At 40.1% G+C, this 25,449-nt stretch overlaps 1 long non-coding RNA gene across 1 annotated transcript in view; it reads right to left on the minus strand.

Annotated features, from left to right (window-relative positions):
• Positions 1-24,317, minus strand: part of LOC141374930 (uncharacterized) — a 97,835-nt gene extending 73,518 nt beyond the window's left edge. The window contains exons 1-2 of the long non-coding RNA XR_012382141.1: positions 24,142-24,317; positions 23,700-23,795 (exon numbers count right to left, since the gene is read on the minus strand). This is a non-coding gene — a long non-coding RNA (uncharacterized lncRNA). The remainder of the gene's footprint in view (positions 1-23,699; positions 23,796-24,141) is intronic.
• Between the last annotated feature and the right edge of the window lie 1,132 nt (positions 24,318-25,449).

Genomic DNA, 25,449 nt, shown 5'->3' on the forward strand with positions numbered 1-25,449 from the left:
GAGTGCGAGAGAGAGAGAGAGAGAGAGAGAGAGCACAAGCAGGGGGTGGGGTGGGGAGAGGAAGGGTATAGGGAGAAAGAGAGAGGAGAAGCAGACTCCCCACTGAGCAGGGAGCCTGATGCAGGGCTCCATTCCAGGACCCTGGGATCATGACCTGAGCCAAAGGCAGACACTGAACGGACTGAGCCACCCAGGTGCCCCTGACTGGCAACCTTAATTCCACCTGCCATGAAACCTAACATATTTACCAGTTTCTGGAATCAGGATATGGAAATCTTTGGGGGCCATTTTTCTTCATACAATGGTCTGGAACCTAAAGCTCCTAGCACAATGTTTAATGCATTCCAGCCCTCAGTGAATACAAATGAAAGAATGAACTAAGTAACACACTTCTCAGTACCCACAGCTGGGTGTTTTCCTCTAAACCCAGAAAATAGCCTCCTCTTAAGTAGCACACCTGCCGAGTTTATTTTTGGTGGAATTCAGGAGGAGAGATAGAAAGCAATTTTTGAAGTAGCATCTCTTTAGACGTCCATAGATCAAAGGAGTAGAAAACCTTAAAGAAAACAAACAAAAAATCATTATTATCTCCGGTCTTAAAAATGTTACATGTAGCTTAGTGTATGGGCTACAGGAAAGAATTTTAAGATTGTGGGCTTGTGATTCTTAAGGATTCCAGAGAATTGAATTCAAATCAATCTAATCCTCTGATCAACACTAACTGAAAATAATTTTCAAGTATTTTGCCAAGATCCTATAAACGTATCAAAGCCAGATCTTCAAAACAGTGAATGCCAACTAGCAAAATTTCTTAACCCAGCCCCACCCCCATAGAATGGTCTTCCCCCACTACACTTAATTTTTATTAGTTGTCTGTCTGTTTTTCCTACTAGTCCACAAAGTTCATGCAAATTTGCCTCTCTCATTATTATGACCCTAGCACTCAGCACATAGTAGGTGTTCAATCAACTATCGGTAAATGACTTTGTTGAATTACTACTCATGAAGTACATATTGAATCAGAGCCAGCTTTGTCATCATCACTGCCCTCATCCTGAGACCTTGAAGACTCAGCCTTGTTGTTGGTTCTCTTGGGACACCTGCCCTTTGACTCACTCTTTAGGCACTGGTCTCTAGATTGTCTTGAACAGACATGCATTTGTCAGTTAATCAGCCAACTGTGCTTTGTCCCACAGAGTAAAATAAGAACATCACATATCACTACCCTGACTGTGTCACTGACAACGTCACAGAAATGGAAATTTCCCTTCAGTGTATCTTCAGGTTGAGTCTTCACAAAAGAAACATTTTGTGGGTGTATATGAGAACATGTTGTAAGCAAAATATAAGTTGAGTTTATTTGATTTTTATTTAGTTTTTCAAATCTAACTCCCTTGAATTTATGAGTAATCTTATGCAATTATTAAAATGTGATTCATCCTGGGAATCGATTCCAAATACTTTATCCTTACAAAGAGGGGCTGTTTGTCATGATAAGTGAACAGATTATCAAGCAATGGTTCAGGGAACCACAGAATTTCCTAGGGGTTGTTGGGAAGTCTATTTATAAAAAACACGTATAATATATTTTATCAAATCCCACCCCATCATGGCATAAAGAGCTTTGGTTCTAGAGATGAAACTAGTTTTTTAAAAATTTAAAAGTTAGAGCACATTGAAAGGAAAGAACAGGGGCACCTGGGTTGCTCAGTCAGTTAAGTCTTGGTTTCAGCTCTGGTCATGATCTCAGGGTCATTAGATAAATCCCTCCCCACCCCCCACCCCCAAAGTCGTGGGGCTCCGTGCTCAGTGGGGAGTCTGCTTGAGATTCTCACCCTCTCCCTCTGCCCCTCCCCCTGCTCACACTCTCTCTCTAAAATAAATAAAATATTTTTTAAAAAAAGAAAGAAAGGAAAGAACATATTTTTGTGGAAGTGGACTCTCTCACCACCGAATTTTGCTGATTGCCAACTCGAATTCCAATCTGCATCAGAGTAGTTGCTTCAGATAATAGAACACTGGGCAAGTACAGACTATAATGATTTAGTCTATAATCTTACATTCATCTGAATAGGGAGAAGGTTAAGGTATAGGCAGGAAAAGACAGGAGGCCCCTGACTAGGCTCTAAGAGCATTTCAGGTATGAAGATGCTGAGACAGAGCAAAGACAGAGATCAGGAAAATTTAGACCACCCTATCCCAATCACTAGGGTTAAAATGTTTTTTCTAATAATTACATTGTGAACACAGAAAATAAAAATAACCACAAAAACTGATCAGGCCTCAGAGGAAAATTTCGCTATGAAGATTAACCAGACCTAGCCATACCTATCTATAGGTCATAGATATCACAGAAACGAAAACTCTCATACAATGTCTAAGCGCCATGTCTGGTTCCAGACCTAACCATCGGCCAGTTTCCTGGTAAAGTCCTAATGAAAGGCCAGAAATGAAGAGCCATCATTAGCAACCGGGTCGGGACTGCTCTCACTCCTGAGAGCTTTTTCTGTATCCTTGCTTAATAAAACTCTATCGCTTTGCTCACTCTCCTTTGTCCTTGAGATTCATTCTTCGACTCTGCGAGACAAGAAATTCACTCTTCTGCTTCACATCCAGACTCTACTTATGAGGGAAACAATACTGTATAAACTCAATGTTTGAGAGCACGGACTGTCAAATTAGACTTCCTGAGTCTGAATCCAAGTTTGTCCAGTTGGTAGCTGTATGACCTTGAGAAAAGTTTCTTAATTCTTTACCTCAGTATTCTCAACTATAAAATAGAGTGTGATAATAATAGAAACGACCTCACTGAGTTGTTGCAAGGATTAAATATACTAATATATGTAAAGATCAAAGTACAGGGCTTGGCACAAGCTAAGCATTACATAAGAATTTACTATTATTATTACTGCTATCTGGAGCTTGCCATAATCACTTTATCCCTGTTTTCTCTCTAAACGATCCTATCCACTCCCATGCCTTTAAATGACATCTAAGCTACAGTATACTCCCAAATGCTCCATCCCTGGCTGCTCCTCTGGGCCTCAGATGCATATAGCTAAAGTCCTCCTGACATGGCCACTTGGGCGGTTTATAAGCATCTTGAACTTCATGTGTCTAAAACACAACTCTCAGCATCCCACCACAAATCCACTCTTCTCTAAATTCCCATAGTAAATAGCACTGCTATATACATCACCTCTCAGGCCCAAATCCTTGGAATAATCTTTTGTTCCCCTAGGCAAATAATTCTATCAGTGATACCTATGAAATACATGCTAAAGATATCCAGGGGTGCGTGTTTGTGTGTGTGTGTGTGTACGTGTGTACGTGTGTACATCCATGCTTCTACCCTAATCTAAGAAACCATGACATTCTACCTGGACTACCACCAGTGGTAGCTTTATAACAGGTCTGCTACAACCATTCTTGCCTCCTGTAATCCATTTTCCACAGTCATGGTCATCTTTTAAGAACATAAATCAGTATAGATCACTCCCCTCTCAGAAGCCCTCTAAGGGCTTACTATCAACCTCCAAATACAATCAGAGCCCCTCATGAGGCCTAGAAGAGCCTGGATCATTTGACTCCTGTCTACTTTCCCAATCTCAGTCCTACCATGCTGGTGTCTGCCCATGCCACAAAAGCCAAGCTCCCTGCTTTGCATTTGCTTTTCCCTCTCCCTGGAGTGCTCTTCTCTCAAGTCATGGTGGTTGGTTCTTTCTCGTCATCTATTTCTCAACTCAGAGTTTCTTCCTCAGAGGTCTCCATTCCTATCCTTGCAGTTCTTCTCTATCACATTAGATTATTAGGTCACCCTACTTCATTTTCTGTATTGCCTTTATTACTAGCTAAATTTACCCTTTTTATTTTTGATTTATTTATTGTTGACTGGCCTATATCAGACATACAATAGGCCCTAACAAATAATAGGCCCTCTGGTAGAATAATGCCCCCCCCCACAAAGATGTCTCCATCCAATCTCCATCCCAGAATCTGCGCACATGTTATGTCATTCAGAAAAAAAATCTAGATATGATTAACTTAAAGATCTTGAGATGCAGACATTCCCCTGCATCATGGAGATGTGCCCAATGTAATCACAAGCATCCTCACAATGGGATCGCCAGGATTCTATGAGAGGGCCACAGGGAAATAGGAGATAGGACGATGACGGCCGAAGATGGGGTGAAGCACTTTGAAGATGGGGGGGGGACATGGAACATGGAACACGGGCAGATTCAAGGAGCCGAGAAAGGCAAGGAAACGGAGTCCACGCCCAGAGCCTTCAGGACGAATGCCGCCCTGTTGGCATGTAGATCTAGATTTTAGCTCTGTAAGACCAATGTTGGATTTGCTTCCCCTCCAGAACCAGGAGGATAAGTCTGCGTAATTTGTGTGCCGTCGTTTGTTACAGCAGCAGTAGGAAATGAAGACAGGGTCTCAGACAAGTTTATTGAAGGGATAAAAGGATTCTGACTGTTGGGGATAAAGCAGTGAAGAAAACAAAATGGTAGACATACATTTCTGTCCTCATAGAGCTTATAAGAAAAAAGACCAAAAAAAAAAAGAAAAGAAAAATATACTATGTGCTGAAGGAGAAGGTAATAAGGACTAGGGGAAAAAAATAAACCGGGGAAGAGAGATGGGAGAGGCTAGCCGGAAGTCAGTGCAATTTTAAATAGTCTTTTTAGGGTGGCCTCAGTAAGCAGCAGGGAGCTAGACAGATCCTTGGAGGAGGGGAGGGAGGGCGAAAGGCAGTCAAGGGAGAAGAGGATGCTAGGGGGAGGGAACAGCAATGAGGACTTGGAACTGGATGCTACCTGATGTGGTAAAGGAGCAACAAAGAGGCCGATGAGGCTGGATCAGAGGTGCGAAGGCAGAGTAGCCAGACCAGAGGTCAGAGAGTTGGGGTGCTGAGGGCCCACGGCAGAAGCCATTGCAAGGAAGGGGCTATCACTTCAGGTGAGCTTTTTACCTGGTTTACATTTTAAAAGAAACATTCAGGCTAAAGCAGGGTTGAAAACTGGGGTGGGACAGGGGAGGAAGCAGGATCCTCAGTTAGGAGGCTTCCCTGTGTTCCCATGAGGGAGGAGGAGCCCCTGGACCACACGCTGGTCATGGAGACACCTGTGTGTGGAACAAATTTATCCTGCTGGGCGGACCTCTTCTCATTTTGAACACTCAGCTGTTACCTCCTCTTGTGTTTTTTTCCCAAAATTTTTATTATTCCTTCATCCCGCAAATAGAGATCTTTTATCTCTGTCTCTGTACCCCCATAACTATCTTTCTTATTTTAAAAAAATTACCTTGAAATAATTTTAGACTAATGAGAAGTTGCACAAATAGTACAAAATTCCAATACACTCTCCAACCAGCTTCCCCTGATGATATCATCCTACATAACCATGGTACATTATCAAAACCAGGAAACTGACATTGGTAAACACTCTTAACTACACACCTTACTCAGGTTTCTTTCGTTTTTACAGGCACCTTATGTAGGTGTGTTTCTATAAAATTTTATCTCAAGAATAGATTTGCATCATTATAATTTTGTCATTTCAAAACATTCAAATATATGGAATCACAGAGCATGTAACCTTTTAAGACTTGCTTATTTCATTCAGCATAATACCCTTGAGATATATCCAACTTGTTGTGTCTATCAATAGTTCATTCCCTCTAATTGCTGAGTCCTATTCCACTGTATGGACGTATCATAGTTGGTCTACCCGCTCACCCGTGAAGGATAGGGGGAGTTTTTCAGGTTTGGAGATATTATAAATAAAGCTTCTCTGACCATTTATGAATAGGTTTTTGTGTTAACGTAAGTTTTCATTGTTCTCAGATACACATCTAGGAAGGTAACTGCTGGATCATATGGTAAATATAACTTTATTAAAAACCACCAAACTGTTGGCTGCAGAGCAGCTGTTTTATTTTGTATTATCACCAGCAACATATGAGAGATCAAGGTGCTCTGAATCCTCACCAAAAGTTGATGTTGTCAGTTATTTCTTATTTTAGCCTTTATAATAGGTGTGTGGTGATACCAAATTATGGCTTTAATTAGCCTAGTGGCTAATTATGCTGAGGAGCTTACTGGCCATCTGTAAACCCTCTTTAGTGAAGTTCTACTTTGCCCATTTTCTAACTGGGCTGTCTTCTTGTTATTGAGTTCAGACAGTTCCTTACATATTCTGACTACAAGTCCTTCTTCAGATAATGTGATTTGCAAATATTTCTCCCCATCTGTGATGTGTCCTTTCATTCTCTTTGAAGGATCTTTCTCCGAGCAAAAGTTTGTAATTTTCATAAAGTCCAATTTACTGATTTTTGTTTTATGGACTGTGCTTTTGGTGTCATGTCTAAGAACTCTTTGCTAAACCCTAAGTCAAGAAGATTTTCTATGTTTTCTTCTAAAAGCTTTATACATCTACATGTTACATACAATTACATGTTAATTACTGTGTAAGGTGTGAGTTTCAGGTTGAGGTTCCTTTTTGTGCCAGTGGATATTCAATTGTTCTAATGCCATCTGTTGAAAAGACCGCCCTTTCCTTATTGAATCGCTTTTGCACCTCTTGGCCATACCTGCGTAGTTCTATTTCTAGACTTTTTACTTTGTTCCATATCACACCGTGTTTTAATTGTTGAATTCCCTCTCTCTCTCTTTCTCTCCCACTGGACTTGAAAGTGATGACTGTGTTTTTCTCAACCCTGCCTCCAGGGCATTTGGCACAATGTCTAGCCCACGGTAAACACACAATGAATAAAAGTTTATTAAATGAATGAAAGAAACTTGGCTGCTTTGGTTTTTATAAGCGATGAACCACCTAAGTCAGCTTGCACTTTTGAGAGGAAGTAAAAAACATTTTCACTGAATTATCTGTCATCCTCTCCAGCATTTTTTCAGCGGCCATCTGTTCACATCACTTAATAGCTTTTTGAATAAATCAAGACATTACTATATTTTGTGTAGTATGTGCACAAATGTACTTACTCTAAGGGAACTACAATATGAGATATGGTCCTTGCTCTTCAGAGACTGGCATCTCACAGCGTGGCATAATGGGAAAGGAAGGACTTCATGGTCAAGCAATACTGAGATGAGCCCTACATGGCCACTTACTAGCCGTGTGACTTTGGGCAGGTTATCTAATTTTTAAAGCCTCAGTCGGTCAACAGATGTGATGTTGATGATAACAGCACATACCTCACAGGGGTGTTGCAAAGATGAAATCTGAATATGCAGTTAAAGCCTCAGCACAGGATCCTCCTAGCACTTAGTGAAGACAATAAATTCTATCCGCCATTAGTAATGTCCATTTATTAATGCTATAAATAGAAATTTTTATTACAGATAATAACAAAGGAAGAGTTCTTTGAGGAGCACTTGAGCAGGCTCTAGCAGAGTGAATTAAGAAAAGCCTCTGTTCCATCTTGCAACCTAAGTCAAAATTATAAATCTATTTTCAATACCACTTACAGTCAGTGGTCCCTCTGGTTTCTAGCTACATCACCAGATCTGATATAAGCAAGCATGGGGCATTTTCAAATCAGCAGTAAGTGCATTTTTTCGAATTGCATCAGTAGAGATAGAAGTATTCATTGAATAAAGCGTGAAAGTTGCTAACTTGGCAGGCCACATTTTGATTATGGAGGACTGGCCATCCCAAAAAGTTAAATAAACTTTCTTCTGCTCTCAGGAAACCATTTATGCTTTGCAGTAGAAATGACACTTATGTGAATATGACTCTCTTTGCAATCATTAATCCCATCTCTCTAAACATTCTAATGAGCTCAAGTGAATTTTCTAATTATTCTATGCTTTCTGTGAAGCCATTACTCCAAGTGCTAATTATAAACAAACAAATACGTAAACATTTGGTGTTTTAACACAATTTTCACCCTTCATAAATACCCAGGATGCTTTATGATTTCTGTATGAACTTACATGGTTCTCTTCTGGAGATAGATCATAATGGATTAAATGACAGTAAAATAGAGTTGTAATGCCCCAAAGCTTTCATTAGGATGAGGTCATGGGCCATGGGGAAGCGGCAGAGGGCCACTTTTGCTGGCTTCTAAGACAGTTCCCAAGCAGAGATGTCTGTGTTTTGACGGCGGGTCCTCTACTGGGAAGTCCATAAACATCTTTAAACATTGGACCTTTCGATTAAGAAAATCCACATCATATCCAAACAGCATCTACTGTGTAACACTTATGTAAACACTATTTATTTATAAAACCCATCGAGGGCCAGTGTGTCAACTACAGACTCCCTGAAAATACCACCCCAAAGAACCTGTGGCTGAAGCAAAAACAAGTTTATTGCTTCCTGCCGTAAGGAAGACCACTACGCTGACAGAGTCTTAGTAGCATATTGGAGGGGAGCAGGAAAAGACAAGATTCTTAGGAGGTTTAGGGTGTGGTTTAAGGTGAATGTTTCACTGAGGGCAAGTGAGAGTGAAGGACCTTGACTGGGACTGAGCAAAGTTCATGACAAAATTGTTAGGATAGGTGGAACGAGGTGAGATTTGGAGATTTGGAAGGGAGACTTGAAGAGTGGCCGGTTATTAGCTAAAATCTCTCAGAAAGACCTAGTATGGAGAACGCTAAGGATGTTAGCTGAGCGGTCTATTATTAAAAAAAAAAAAAAAATGGATGTTCCATAAATTCTTGAGATAATAATAAGGTTATTTTTAACTTTATCTTCCCAAGCAAGAATTTCTTGGAATAGTAATGTCCTGTTAATAAAGTGATAGTGAGCTGTGTGATTCCAGCTGGTTTTGGTTCTCACGAGAGGGATACACATGTGATTAGGTGTGTAAAGACCTCCTGGCCTCCCAATCTCAACACTGACAACTCTGGCTCAGAGATCTGTTCTTTGTTGATTCTTTTCATTGGGTTAAGGCATTGATGTCTCCAGGATATCTCTCTTTAAATAGAATTTCTCTAGAAAGGAGTAGAAAAATGCACTGTTAAAAGTATGAAAAATTAATAATTATAGATTATTAGACGATTAAATAAATTCCTCTATGATTCAATTATTAATCAGAAGTCATCCCCCGGAAAGGCCCTGAGGAAGAGGCACAGAAGTAAATGTTCTGAGGGGAGCTGCGAGCCAGGCGGAGACTAGCTCATGGCATCGGGAGGGTGGACTGCTGCTTTGAAGGATGTTGTGGGCGACTGGTGTGGGTTAGAGCAGGAGTATGGGGAGACATACTGAAAAGACTACCTTCTCATCTCCTCTCTCTAGAACACGCTCCGTGGCTCCTGGTGAGGTTGTCAGGAGACTCTTCCCCTGAGAGTTACCGCCTCTCCTCTCATAAAAGCCTTTCCTGGGGTTTTCCCACAGCGCCTCCTGCAGGATCACACGTGTTCTCTGAGCATCATGTGCCAGCGGTTTTCACTATGATGGAATTTTGGAGTTCAAACGATACAGAGGTCAAATAAAAATAAATATATACATAGAAGCCATAAGCCCATTTGTATAATTCAACTCAAGTTTACTTTTACTCTGTCTTTTCTACATCACCACTGTCTACCTATTTTATTCCCCTTCTGGTCAAAAGTCTTAATCCCTTATTGCCTTTTCTATGTAGTACTTTTTCTTTCACATCAGATCTATTTTTTTCTTCATTTCTCTTTTATCTTTCCAGTGAAATGTAGATGACAGATAGATTTATTAAATCTATATATTAATTAAATATTATAAATATATGTTTAATATTTATAAATTATATATAATATAAATATATAATATATTAAATTTGTATATAAATTATATATAATATAAACATGTTATAAATTATACATAATATAAATATATTATATATAAATATATAATAAATGTATATAATATAAGCTTATTATATATAAATAATACATTTATATATAAATTTATGTATAAATTACATATAATTTAAATATCTATCTATAGATATAGATAGATATATACATAGATCGATCTCTAACATGGTCTCAGGTCAACTCCCTTAAATTCAGGAAGAAACTCTTTCATAGCCACTCTTCTCTAGATTAAATCCTTTGACAAGCCTTCTCTCTCCATACTGCTGACAACACAACTCCACTCACTTGAGCTAAGGCCCTAACAGGCATCTTTCAACCTTCGCACATCCCAGAACCTCCTCTAACTCATTTGGGAATTCCCCTACTTTTTAAAGATTATTAGAAAAACTGATTCCTTCAGTCTCTCAAATTTTGCCTATCTCATTTTCAGTTCCTGTCTTTCCCATTCCCTTCTGAATCCACTTATTTTCCAAAAGTTTTCATTTTACCTCTATTTGCGTAAATATCTTCTCGCCTATCACCACCAGTAACCCCTCCAGCATCACCAACACATTAGGTTGCCAGAGCTTTGTTCTATTAGCATATACAAAAAAAAAAATCTTCACTGGCATAGATGATTGTCCTGAAAATATTAATACTCTTAAAATAAGTACCTAAAGTTACATATATGTAAAATCATTTTTTCTTGTGAAAAACATGGCATCCTAGTATATTAATTATTGAAGTAAATAAAAATCTTGACACCTTTGATATTTTGCTTCATGAGGAATGTATCCTGAAAAAGGGAAGTTAGAAGTAAGGTAGAAAGGGCCACATGAGGCTTCTGTAAGCCATGTTAAGGGTGCAGGGATTTCATCTAAAATAGATTCAAAACCATTAAAATGCTTTAACCTGGTGATGATAATTTGTATTTTGCCAAACTATCAGGTAATGAGCAGATTAAAGGAAGCTGAGAGTGAATATAGGGAGAAAAATTAGAAGGCATTTCAGTAGTAGTCAAAGTGACAGAAAATGGTAGTCTGGTTACCAGTGGTATCAGGGGGCATAGAAAGAAGCCAAGGAGTTAGAGATAATTAGTGGATGTTAATAAGACCTTGTGATGAATTGTATGTTGAGTGTGAGGGAGAGGAAATGCTAGAGTGGACTCTTACTTATCTGACTTACAAAACACACGATGGAAGGTATCACCACCAGTCACTTAGATAGGAAGCTCTAGAACTGCACTGTCCATTATGGTAGACATACGCTAGCCACATTTGAAATGATTAAAATTACACAAAATTTAAAATTCAGTTCTTCAGTCATACTAGCCTCATTTCAAGTTCTCATTAGTCACTTGCAGCCACTGACTAACAAACTGGCCACTGCAGATATAGAACATTTCCATTACCGGAGAAATTTCTAGCAGGCAACACTGCGCTAGAAGAGACCTATGTAATAGTGATGGTCAGAAGCCGGCGCTCTACTAATCTTCTCAAGATTCTTTTACTTACGGTGACACCCAGTGCCAAGACACTCACACGTATACTCTTCAGCTAAATGCACCAGCTCACTTTGGTGTTCTTTGTCCATAAGGCTTTGCCCAAAAGGCAGTGTAAATGTGCTCAATGATCTCATCCATAGGAAATTTATTCGGCACGTGTTAACATAAGGGAAGGGAAGTAGGAGATCATCACAGTGGGCTGTTGTTTCCCTATGATCCTGAATGCTTTAGTCTGAGTTTTCCCAAAAGCACATTCTGAGAAAGGAATTTTGTGAAAATCATTTATTCTGGAGGTGATACCAAGATACACAGGGAGGGAGTGGGAAAGTGGGAGAGGAAATAATAGAATAAAGGTGGGTTATTACTGTGGACAATGGGGTCCGCGCCTGCTGGGAGTCTCTGGGAGAATGTGAAAAACATACCTCAAAATTCTCCTCCCAAGAGGTGAGGAAGCTGGGATATTCATCTAACCACTCCAATCTCTCACTGATTGAGGGTTGCTCCTGAGGTATTAAATTGCCAGCCCTCCCAGCTTCCTGCAGTACTACTGAGCATACCTTTGGATGTAAAGTAAGCACTCAGAGAGACAAAGGAAGTCTGGCATATATAGGAACCTTCTGCTAGTGATTTTTGGGGTTGATGAGAATATGTAGGACAGGTGCCAAAGGCATCCGATCTTCTGTTTCCTCCTTTTCCAGGCTCAGAAAGCATTTCCTTTAGCATTTCCTTCAGTGATCTGGTGACCATCTGAAGGGAGTCTCACCCCACAATCCATGTAAGCCAGGGGAGAGCATATACCCAAAGGAATTCTCCCCCGAGTTTCCCTCAGCTACAGATAGATATGGAGGGACAATCATTAATTCAGTTTTAGACATATTAGTTTCAGTTGTCTTTGAGTTATCCAAATAGAGATGCCATGTACACACCTGGGTATACAAGAATGGAGCTCACATGAAGGGGGAAAAAATAGGCACCTGTACATCATTTACACATGGGTGTATCTGGAGCCCTGGAAATGGATGGTACTGCCTAGGGAGAAAATGTGCAATGTATGAGAAGGAGCTCTAGGCTTAAGCTTTGAGTAATTACCCAAATCAATGTCTAGGTGGAGGAAGATGAGCCTAAGAAGAGAAGAGGCATAGCAGGAGCTACGAGATAGGAAGGGAAACAACCAGGACAGCAAGAGGCCAATGAAGCTGGGGAAGAGTGTCCCAAGTTATTCACAGATAAAAGCCAACAAAAGAACAGTACGACAAAATGTGCACTACGTGGCACTTACATTTGGGAGATTATAGAAGTAGCTTGTTCATTTTACTTGCAATCTCCTAACAGAGGGATTGAGGTCTGTGTGATTTTCTTTGTTCACAGACTACAATGGCACATATAAACTGGAACCCAATTCAGTATCAGGATGCTGATATGCAAATTGGGAGTTGACAGAGTAATTGCAGAAAATTACTTTTTGTCCTAAGGGGAACTAAGAATTATAGTACCAAGTTATCTATCCGATCTCTGTATATAGTGTTCTCTGAATTTATTTCCACAAACACTTTGAATATAATAACTTAAAATTTACTGTCTTGCAGCAAATATGATTTAAAGAATAACTGTAGCGACAGTATGGCAGAGAAAATGATTATAGAAGTTTCTCCAGTGTTCACAATAGGAAAAAATTAGGGGCACCCAGCTGGCTCAATTGATTGAGCATGCAACTCTTGATCTCGGGGTTGTAAGTTCAAGTCCCACATTGGGTGTAGAGACTACTTAAAAATAAAATCTTTTGGAATGAAATCTTGCCATTTGCAATGACATGGATGGAACTAGAGGGTATTATGCTCAGCGAAATAAGTCAGTCAGAGAAAGACAAATATCATATGATTTCACTCATATGTGGAATTTAAGAAACAAAACAGATGAACATAGGGGAAAGGAAGGAAAAATAAAGGAAGATGAAATCAGAGAGGGAGACAAACCATAAGAGACTCTTAACTATAGGAAACAAACAGGATTGCTGGAGGGGAGGGTGTGGGGGGATGGGGCAACTGGGTGATGGGCATTAAGGAGAACACTTAATGTAATGAGCACCAGTTATTATGTGCAACTGATGAATTCTAAGCTCTACCTCTGAAACTAATAATACACTATATGTTAATTTATTTTAAATTTAAAAAATTTAAAAAATGAAATCTTTTAGAAACAATAGAAAAAAATTAGATCAAGCATGAGTCAGACAAAACAAATTACAACAGCTAAATCCAATAAATACTAGGAGAGCATAACTCCTAGATATCATAAAATATGCAGTCCTAGGCACACACAAGAGGAAGCTCTGAGAGGTTTGCAAAATCACTTAGAAACAAAAGGCATCTATATTTTGAGGATGGATAGAAAATACATCATGAGACCTTTAATGGAGTGTTGTAGTCGGTTACTTTGTGCTGTATGGATCTGAGTTGGGACTCTTCTGGCCAAAGCCCTCCTTGAGATAAGTGTGTGTGAGACACAGACAGAGACAGAGACATAAAGAAAGAGAGACCAATGTACTAATCAACAAGTAACACCCATATGCTGTTCCATCAGAGTTTTAATAACATAAAGTCATAGACAGGTAACAGATGAATGAAACACAGCCAGGAAGGAAAAATAGAAATAAAAAACACACAGATACAGGGCAAATGACAATACATGATTCCTTACTTCATGAGAAGACCTCTAGCCGATAGGACACTAAGGGCAGCTTAGTGGAGGGCAGCTTCTCATACTCAGTGTGCAGATGAATCACCCGTGGATCTCTCTAAAAATGTAGAATCTGATTCAGTGGGCCTGAGATTCTCATGTATAATAAACCTAAGTGTTGCTCATGTTGCTGGTCTAGGGCCACATTTTGAGTTACAGGGCTGGGCCAAGTCCAGAAGTGGTACCTTTATCTCAACAAGAATAAAAGGCCAGGTTGCCTGAGATGAAAATGGAGGAGAAAACTCAAGGCCAGCCATAGCAGGAGGAGAAAAAGGTAGATCACCACATGCAGATGGCCAGAGACAGGAGGGGGAATGTAAGCACAAGCAGCAGGGCTCTCGTGGAGGGCACAACCTCTCCTTATGAGAAGCTAGGAAGATCCTAAGCAGCAGCCTAGAACATGACCCAACTCTAGAAGCTCAACTGTATAAATAACAGATGCGTAATATAGACCTAAAAGGTCCAACTGAGGCAAGACAAGCAAGCAAAATACAAGTAACCATTACACTGACAACAGCCGAAACTTTAAAAAGTGTAGACTGAAACAAAGAAACTCACCTCTGGAACATTGTCTGTTTGCTGTTTATTTAAATTTACAGAAATAAATCAAGGCTTCCCAGCCCGCTGGAACAGATACAGTACACTGTACCAACGGACAATTACTAACAGTAAAGTAAAGGAAATCCACCTCTTGCCTTAGTCATCAAGCAAAAGACGTCCCTTGGTCTAGGTTAACGGCCCTCAATCCTCTTTTATCCTGCAGGGCTGGGGCAAAGTGTCCATCAGTGTTATCAAAGAAGCAGGGGCTGGAATGGTTTTCCACACCATAAAGAACAATTCTAGTTCTTCGTATTCTCTGTGATACATTTAAATTCAGTGTGCTCAAACAAACACAGCTGAACGGGCCTGCTGGAGAAATGATTTTCCCTATTTGTTTAAAACCCACGCTATTTATATGGAAGTCCCCATCATATAGCTCAGTTCCCTGGTCCTTACAGTTCCCCAGAACTTACAGTTCCCAAGCTCCTTTTATGCTGAGGATCAAAGTAAGAATTCCCCCAAGGTAATTTTCAAGCCCTCTTTTCATTCTATGGGGCTGCCTGCCTGTTTGCCCACCCTGTGCAAGAAACTGTCAAGCCTCTATACTTTCACTAAAGCTTAGTGAAAGGGTAAATCAAAGGTCAGTCTCCTTGGATCGATTTCCTAGGTGTCCCATCAGCCTTATATCCCTAGGCTAAGGTATGCTTCTGGAATATGGCTGCATATGCATCTACAAAATGTTCCTAGTATTTTTTAATGTTTTCACACTTTATATAAACGGTATTAAATATCTTTTTTTATTATTATTGTTACGTTAATCACCATACATTACATCATTAGTTTTTGTATGTAGTGTTCCATGATTCATTGTTTGCGTGTAACACCCAGTGCTCCACGCAGAACGTGCCCTCTTTAATACCCATCACCAGGCTAACCCATCCCCCCACCCCCTCCCCTCTAGAACCCTCAGTTTGTTTTTCAGAGTCCATCGTCTCTCATGGTTCATCTCCCCCTCCGAGTTTGCCCCCTTCACAAAATAGTGCTGACTAGAAACACTGAAACAGTATGAGTAAAACCTACATATTTACGATTTATGTAAATTAAAAGTACATGCACACTCTATCAAGCATTGCCCTTGATTAGATAAGTGCTCAGACTGATGGACCCTCCACCATCTAGAATCGACAATGGTTACTGTAGTAAGGAGAGGGAAGTATGGTGCCTCACACCCTGGCTCTCAAAGTCTTCCTCTCAGAAATGACACACACTAGTTATGCTGATGTCTCATTGCCAAAACAAGTCACATGGCCATGCCCAATCTCAAGGGAGCCAAGAAATGTGATCCTACCTGAAAGGAAGGAAACCAAAATATAGGTGAAGAGTCCTAATATCAACTACACACAAAATTTCAATTCAAATTTTAAAATACTTACAAACTAAAGGATGAACATCAAACACATTAGAATGGTTGCCTATAGGATTGAGGGGGATGGGAATGGAAGTGATATTGAGGTAATGAGCCCTGACGAAGCAGGGCTCGATTTCACCACCCTGAGATTACAACCTGTGCCCAAACCAAGAGTCAGACGCTCAGCCTACTGCACCACCAAGGGACCCCAATAATCCAAGTTTTAGTGGGTCATTACGATTTCAACTAATCATGGCCAGAGAGGAACTCAAACGCAGGTCTTCTTCATTTTCAATTTCCCTAAGTCCCTAGGTCTCAGGGCTACATATTTTGGCCAATATATAAAAATTATTTAATTGACAATAGCTTCCCATCTACATGATGATTTGAATAAGAAGAACCAATATTTCTGAATTGGCATTATTTTTTCCTTTGGTATTTTAATCAGTAGCACATCACACACCTAAAATAAAGCTCATTTTATTCCTCCTTGATAAGCAATGTTAGTTTTGGCAATAGCTAGGAGTTGAGAGTCAAGTGAGCCTGAATTAAAATCCTGGCCTTGTCATGTACCAACTTTATGACTTTTGACAAGTAATTTACTCCCTATAAACATCAGTGTCCTCATTTATAAAGCAAAGATAATAATGCCTAACTAAAGGGGCCATCGTAAAGATTAAACAAGAAAAGGACATATCACAGAGGCTGACACATTAAACATTTAACTTTAGCTTTTTTTTTTGCCCCAACTTTTACAAGATAATTTACACCGAATTGATAACCTGTGTTTTCTGCTCCAGCCTACCTGTCAGTCACTGGTATTTCCTCTATTTTGCTCACAGTATTACCAGTTAGGGGTTACCTTACCCAGGAAATTCACCACAGATACAATGAGCCAGAGTGAAAATGGGTCACTGGGGCCTTTAGATTGACGTTTTCAGTTGTGTAGCTCTACAGAAAGGACTGTAGCATGTAAATGTACCCTTTAAAAACATCCTGTGATGTTGCCTAAATTTGAGGAAAAATTCAAATGATAGGAGAATAATCCCTGAAGCTACTAAATTTTCGCTTAATTTGTCTGTCAGAATTCTATTCCATCCAGCCAGCCAGCATAATGAATGAAGCTTTCTTCCTGTTTGTGTAAAAATGATCTAATGTAACCACCCGTATATTCTAAGAGATCAAAGAAAGTTTTAAGAAAAATAGTTTAAAAATATACATGTAGTTTTAAAATGTCTCTGTTTTTCATTAGAGTTTTACTATATATTTATACATCTCCAGATGACATATTGTTACATTTTATATGATTTTGAAATCTAAGCTAATATAAATGCTGTCATATTGTATACATTTTTTCTGTGGCTTGCCTTTCACTCAGCAGTGTGTCTTTGAGAACCGGTCATGCTGATGTGTGAGTCAGTAGTTCACTCTTTTTCACTACTGTATGATTTCTATTTATAAACACACCACAACCTACGTATTTAGGCTCCAGCTTCAGAGCAGTGGTCGTTCCTGAGTAGGAAGCAGGAAATACAACAGGGTCGAGGCCCGGAGTGAGGGGGAATGAGACTGTAGCAAACATTTGCCATTTCTGTGTTGAGGGGGGTTCATTTTGTAATTGTTTTATATTATTTATTTTCTTTTGTATTTATAAAACATTTTATAATTTCAAAAACTGAAAAAGGGGTTGGGAGGAGGATGTTGCATTTTTTTTTTTTAATCTGACTCAAAATATATGGCCATTTCATCAAAGCTTCACGTCAGACTGGCATGAATGTCAATGGGTGTGGTTTTTTTTAATTGCTGCTTTTCTTTTTTTCAAGATTTATTTATTTATTTTACAGACAGAGCATGCACGAGTGGCAGGAAGGGCAGAGGGAGAGAATCATCAAGCAGACTCCCCACTGAGCACAGAGCCAACATGGGACTGGATCCCATTACCCATGAGATCATGACCTGAGCTGAAACCAAGAGTCAGATGCTTAGCCAACTGAGCCACCCAGGCACCCCTTAATTGCCTCTTAAAGAGTGAATGGCTACAAACTCATTTATCAATAAATATCACTGATTTAAAACTAGCTGCCAAATAGTGATCTATAGAAGATATATGAAACGTTCATAAAACAGTCTCACAGACACAAAGCTACATATCAAAATAAGAGATAGCTGACAAAGACAAATCAGGAGAGAAATGATTGGTACAAATGGAGGGGACAGAATTCACTCATTCATTCTCTTAACCAATCACTAAATATTTATCGAGTACTTACTATGTGTTAACCACTGAGCTAGGGGCTGAGCTCACAAAGGTAAATTTGGTGCAGGCTCTGCCCTCAACAAGCTTACAACATAATGCTTATACTACAATAGTGCTTTGCAAATATTTCCACTACAAAACTCACCGCATCACTTAGAATAGCCGGTCTGTCTTGGCGCAGTTGCTTCCTCCAGATAGGCTTTGTATCTTACTGCCCAGTGCCCAGCATAGTAGCTGGTGCAGAAAATTTCTCGTTAAATTTTTATTGAGCGAATCACAAATGAAAACTGCATTGCACTAGAAATCTATAAATCACGGTTACCTTCCATTTTTTTCTTCCTAGCAAGATGCTTTATTTTTAGATTTTGCCTTCAGAGCCTAAATACCTTCAAATAACAGTGTCCACCGCCCCCCGCCTTGGCTACCCCAAATGCTTCCATCCTACACCCACACACACACGCACGCACACGCACGCACACGCACACGCACGCACACACACACACAGAAAAGAATTTTAAAAAATTCCAATCGTGACCATTTAGAGCCATTAATGAGAAACTGGGGTTTAACAATGGAATCTCAGAAAACATTCCAGGGAATTATTTGCTTCACTGTCTCACTCTAAAGACAGCATACTGTCTCAGCATTCTTGCACACAGAGATTTGAGAGAGCTAACAGTCTGCATCTTTGCTCATTGCACAAATCAACTTGGGTAGGGCAGCAGACAGATGAACTTTGTACAGTTGAGGAGGTCAAAAAAATTAGCAAGAAGTGCAGCTGCCTAGAGGAAGCAAAGCACAGGCAAGGGTTTTGAGAATCAGGCCAGAATGTCGCACCCTGGGACAATAGAGAATAACAAGACTGGAAAATTGAGTGTGCTGCTTTGTTAATGAATATGGCAAAGGAGAAAGGAGATTAGCATAAAACCTCTAATCCTAATGGTTTGGGATCTTATGGAATGTGGGGAAGGAGTGGAGGGGCAGAAGTCTGAGGCACAAGGGAGAAGTGCCTTTGTACTTATTACAGATTTTCTATTGGCTGCATATATCCTGATTTATAGATCCTCATCAGCAGGGTCAATACCGAGCTGGAAGACTGATCAATATACCCTGGATATAAAGATCAGCTGTTTACCATTATTCTTTGGAGGAGTTGATCATCTGAAAATTCCAAACAGTTTAGCATTTTCTGTAGTCAGCAAGGAACTTGGAAAAAATGTCTCAATTTCTAGTTTCCAATCCCTATTGGTCAAAACCTCAGGCTTCGGTCTGAACTTCAATAATAAATTCTTTTAGTATATCAAAATTTTATTTATATGAGTCTTTTTCATTTTGAGTTGTTGTTCGTGAATTTGGATATAATTATTTAGGAACATATTTTAGCATAAATATTTCCAAACGATAAGCAAACAATTTATCATGTCTCTGTTTATAGGTGGTTCCCAACCCAACTGCATTATCGACTCTGGTGCCCGAAACCATTTCTTCTACTCTGCTCTAACTACACATTTTGGATCAGTCTGAGAAAACAGTGGGTGTACGTTCTGTTTGGTATTTAAAGAACAAACCCTATGTTCTCCTTAGGCCAAGAAGGATATTTTAAAACATTGCCTGTTCTAGGTGCAAGAGACACTTTTAAAAGTCTCATTTCTCCTTGTTCAATCCAAGAAAGACTCTTCAAAATCTAAAGTGTGTATGTCATGCGTAGAAGTTTTGCCCTCATTGATAGGCTACCTTCTATTGGCCTTCAAACAGCCATGTCTACATTACCTCCCAAACAGATAACTGAATCAAACTTGTAGGAGTTGTTACACGGAACGAGAAAATGCCTATTGGTGTGAAGACTTCATGTTCTCTCCTTTTCTACTTCTGAAAGTGATCTAGGTACAGCTTTCCAAGTCCATGTGCCTCACAAGCTTCTTCTGTCAGTCCAATCTCTTTGTTGTCCCCTTATTAATCAAGCACATATTAAGTGAAGTCCTCAGGCATGCCAGGCCCCGAGCAAAGGCGCTACAGCTGTTCTCATCGTGGAACTAGAGAAGACAGAAGATGACCAGACCATTTCAAAGCAACGAGATGAGGATTACGTTAGGAGAAAGCAGAAAGTACAATGGGTGCGCTTAGAAGGCACCGGCTCTATGGGAGGGCAGTGGATGCTGGCCAGAGAGGGCTGTCACAAATCCCTGTCACCAGTCACTTTGCACTGCCACTGGTATCCTTGAAAATATTTTGATACTTACTCTGGTATTGGAAGTAAGTGCTGAAATCAGTTTCAGAGGTCACAGCTAGAAGAAGCTGGCCACGGCTTTGGCCCAGAACAAGATAGGGAAATCACAACACAACACTTCTCTTTCTTTATCAATAGGCTACACAAATGCATGATTACAAAACGGTCTATAAATCAGATGTTCTAATGTCTCTACTTGATAATCCATGTGGAATCCAATTCTAATTGAGTGTGATTCCTTTGTTCTTTTACCCCCAAACATAAATCAAAGCATTAATGGCCTTAATATTGATCTAAGTGACAGAAAAGGTCTTGAAAAAATATCTTTGTCTTTCCACAAATCCTCTCATTTACTATTTTAAAGGAGGCCTTTTCTTCCCCTAAATGAATAAAGGTCCCTGTGAGATTGAAATCTCCTTTGTCTAATGAACGCCAGAGAGATGAACCTTGAAATAAGGATGTGTCATAGATCACCTGAACTGTGGCATTAAAGAGAAACGTTAATTTTTCAAGGGAATGTGTGGAATCAAAAAGAGAAAAAAAAGGAAAGAGGAAAAAGGATTTGTGATTTTCCAGGCTGACAATAGATATCTCTCAGGAAAACAGGCACGGAGTTAGCAATCAAAAGTTGTATTTTAACTTTCAAGAGTCTCTGTTGACAGTCTCTTCTACTCAGTCTCAAATAGCTCTAATTAACCTAAAGTCAATACTAAAATTCAACTGCATGTACGTTGGTTTCCACGCCTCTAGACAAGCATCCCTGGGAAGAATCTACAGTTGCAGTTGAGTCAAGGACAAAGACAATATGAGGCAAGAACACTTCAGTGCCGCTTTTTTGAAAATACCATCAGGTGACTAAAATCAACCAAATCTAAGAGAATAATTTTAATATTCCTACTGCCAGCAGAAGAGTTGTTCGCTCTTTGGCTAATGGGGGGGAAATCCCTGGTTGCAAGGGATCAGATGTAGAGTCTGACCAACACCGACCCTAAAATCAACCATTCTCCCAACATACAAACCATAAAAAGAAAACAATTTGCACATTTCCATTGACGGGGGTGGGGGAGTAATGCAATGTTTTTCATGTTCTACAGTAAAACCCCAAATTTAAAAATGTAGAGAGATGCTGGTTTACCTTTTTGTAGGTTGCTTCTGGGTTGGAGCACAGATCTCACTGAACATATTTGTTCCACATCTACTTAGATGTTTCAAGCTTGAGGAGACCTTTTAAAAATCATCTCTCACATGTTTTGTTGACATCCTCTGAGGTGCTTTTTATTCAGTTAAGAACTGTTTCATCCTTCAGGGTGGTCACTGAGGGGAGACAGCCATGGGTGTTCATAGCAGAAAGCAACCTGCCATAATTTTAGCAATCATGGATTCTTTTCTCTCCTGATGAGTATCTGCTGTGACACTTTACATCTTGCATTTGACTGAAGGCTACAGCCTACTCAAACGACTCTCAGAAAGTCTCAGGCTTCTTACCTAAATGTTGGCAACCACAAAAGTGTTTTATTTCCCTCCCTCCTAGGAAATATACACACAGAGGCATTACACACAAGATTATATCGGATCATTTAGAGTGTTTTCAACACTTCACTTGAGCATTCTCCAGTAGACTAGGAAAGCCACCAGCCTAGCTGTGATTTTCCTTCCCTACTGATTTTGGTGAAATTATAGATCAAAATTGAACTCTGTTTCACACTGGTACCGATTCTTAGTCTGACTTGAGGGTCGACAGATGTTTTAGAAATGCGTTCTCCAACTCGTTAGGAAACTCCTTTCTCCTGAGCTCTTGCTGACAGGTTAAAATCAAGCAGTATTCTTTGTCTCTTTTTAATTTGGGCAACAGGTGAAATAACTTTCTTTCTTTGTGTAGAACAGGAAAAATTCATCTTCATCCTTCCACAAAACACCCTATATTTGAACAGCCTGTGATATGATTATGTGGGAAACAAGCAACAAGGGAAAGTAGAAATGTTCTTAGGAAAAACTGTCACTTTTACTTCAAAAGCATGCAGTGGTAGAGTGCTTGTGAAAGAAAAAATATAAATGGTCTAAAAATAATCAAACATTATCTACGATGCTAAGGCTTTATTTATCATCCTGCTTAGAGCAGACAAAAAAATAAAATAAAATCAATGCTATTGTTGCAACTGGGTGGGGGAGAACCTCTTAAAGATGCTGATGGAAGGAAAAAGCCCTCGGTAGCCTTCCTTTTACCCCCGAAAGCCTCTGAAGTGTCACTTTGGTGAAAGCTAAAGGATAAAGGTGAGATACAAGAATTACTCAAAAGATGTCTCCTGCCACTGGCATCTGTCACTTGGGATGAAAGTAAAGTAAGAGACAACAGGTTAATTAAACAGCACAAGATCATCTGAATCCCAGAAAAATAGGAATGTGGAATCACAGAGGTGCTCTGAATAAAAAAGGAGAGATCATTCCAGGTGAAACAAAGAGGGTATCAATTCGGAGTAGTATTCTCTGTTTCATGACATGTGGCCTAAAATAGTGATTACAGTCAAACCCCAGAAAAATCATTCGCATGAATATCTCATGGTGCAGGCAGGATTATACTGTGCCATGTGTCAAATCTGTAACTCATTCAGCAGACATGGACTGAGCTGTGGCATTAAAGCAAATCAAAGCGCTGTGTGCTGGGCGCTGTGCTGGGCTATACAAATCCAAAGATGTGTAAGAGAAAGACACGAGCATGAAGAGCCAGCCACGGGGGTGGGGGGGTGGGGGGGGAGCATTCTAAAAGCAGCCAGCCTTGTATAATGACTCCAGAGAGCCTCCTAAGGCAGTCAGTGGCTCCCAAACATTAACGTCCCTGTGACTCACCTGAGTATTCTGTTAAAAGGCAGAATCTTATTCAGAAGATTCTGACGAGATCCCTATGATGTTGATGTTACTGACTTCGGGCTACACTTTGAGTGGCGGGCCCTAAGTTACAGTTGACTTCAGCTATTTCTGCAACAAGAAACGGCGGGAGAAATGGGGTGAGAACTTCTTGGACTGCCCTGCAGTAAGAACGGAGGTCTCTGTGGCCCGCAATTCTGCACACACAGAGGACGGCGAGTGGCTGCTCTTCATCTCCTGTGAAGCACGAGGGAATCAACTACATTGGTGGCAATACAAAAGCAGTTTCATGATGAGGGGCCCCTTGACTGGAAATCTTGCTAATGGCTAGAGTAAATTTTAAAGCAGATCATAAAATATCCTTACCTGTATTCTAAAGGAAAAAAGTTTGTAGATTTTTCAACTGTCCTGAAGACTGGAATGGTGATTTGCCTTTCCAAAGACTCAGTCCACCCTGGGAGTCTATGGAAACACACACACACACACACACACACACACACACACACACACACATAAAAGTGACTTTCAATATTTTTTCAGTGCATTCCTTTTACAACCTTTGGTCACATTCTGTTGGGAGATAGTTGGTATACTTAACCAAGATCCTTCCTGTCAAGGTTTATACTATAGAGAAAATAATCGGATTATGTTATCTCGACAAAAGTTCCAAACGATAACTAGGTGTGAGAATTAGCTTCCTTAAGAAATGTGTTTATTTAAAGCCTAAGAGAGGGGGGAAAAAAATAAGGCAATCCTTAAGCTTTTATCCTCGCAGTTTACAAAATGAAGAGAATGAAAATCTACTCACATGAGCTTCGGATTCAACCCCTTCCTGTCTGCAATAGGACCTCAGTCCTCATGCCATCATGTCCCATCCCCCTTTGTATCAAACTCTCACATTCTAACAGTTCCTGCTTCTCAACCTAAAAAGAAGCAAGCTTATCGTGGTTCTGCCTTAACAGCAACAATTTCCAACCATGTCTCCAAATCCTCCTCCAGGGCTGCTGCATCTCTCCTTTCTCAGCTATTTTGTACAGGGATCTTCATTTTCTTTCTTCCCACTTATTCCTATTTTTTAACACTTTTTTTTTAAAGTAACAGAACACTACTTTTCAAATGAAATCTAACGTGGAAACCCTAAGACAAAAAATAAACACAAGCGCAACTTCCCTGGTTGAAAGACGGGATGGTGAGCGCAGAAGCCCCAACCCCGGCTTCCACTTCTGCTTGTCCAGGCAGTCCCTACACAGTCTCTAAAGACCCCAGGCTCTGCAAACCATCTGCTTACCTCAGTCCCTGAGCTGCTTCTAAAGACCCCAGGCTCTGCAAACCATCTGCTTACCTCAGTCCCTGAGCTGCTTCTAAAGACCCCAGGCTCTGCAAACCATCTGACCCCTCCTCCCCCTCTCTCTAGTCCAAGGAAATGGTTAAGAACACCCAGGATTTCTTAGTCAGTTGGCACTTTCTGGTCTGTCTTACCTGATTCTCTAAAGAATTTGAGACTACAGACAAGTGAGGAATTACGTGCAATTCCCACATATTTCCTTGTCTCTCTTCAATGCCTTTGCACATTCTGTTTCCTCTGTTCTAATCCTCTGTTGGCTTTTCCTCTCACCTAGAATAAAAGCCCAGTCAGTTTTCAATACTGAAAATCGTCTACTCAATGTGCAAGCCACCTCCCTCCTCTGTCCTTACTGCCCCCTGCTCTCACTTTGCTGTAGCCCCACCACGGGCTTTGTATGGTACATGTGCTATAAGGAAACGCCTTATCTAGTTGCATTATTTTTCTAAGAATTTGTTTTCCTATTAGCTATAGAGCTCTTGGTTTCCATTATGTGCTTTTCCAAAAGTATGGATCTAGAGGAATTGCCTCATCAACTCACTGAAAGTTTGCCTTCTCATTTAAAAGAATACAATTTTAAAAAAAAGAAGAAGATAGCAGGAGGGGAAGAACGAAGGGGAGTAAATTGGAGGGGGAGATGAACCATGAGAGACGACGGACTCTGAAAAACAAACTGAGGGTTCTAGAGGGGAGGGGGATGGGGGGAGGGGTCAGCCTGGTATTAAAGAGGGCACGTTCTGCGTGGAGCACTGGGTGTTATACGCAAACAATGAA

Source organism: Callorhinus ursinus, unplaced genomic scaffold (assembly GCF_003265705.2).
Source record: "Callorhinus ursinus isolate GAN/ISIS: 27379988/994484 unplaced genomic scaffold, GSC_fseal_2.0 scaffold23, whole genome shotgun sequence".
Taxonomy (NCBI): Eukaryota; Metazoa; Chordata; class Mammalia; order Carnivora; family Otariidae; genus Callorhinus; species Callorhinus ursinus.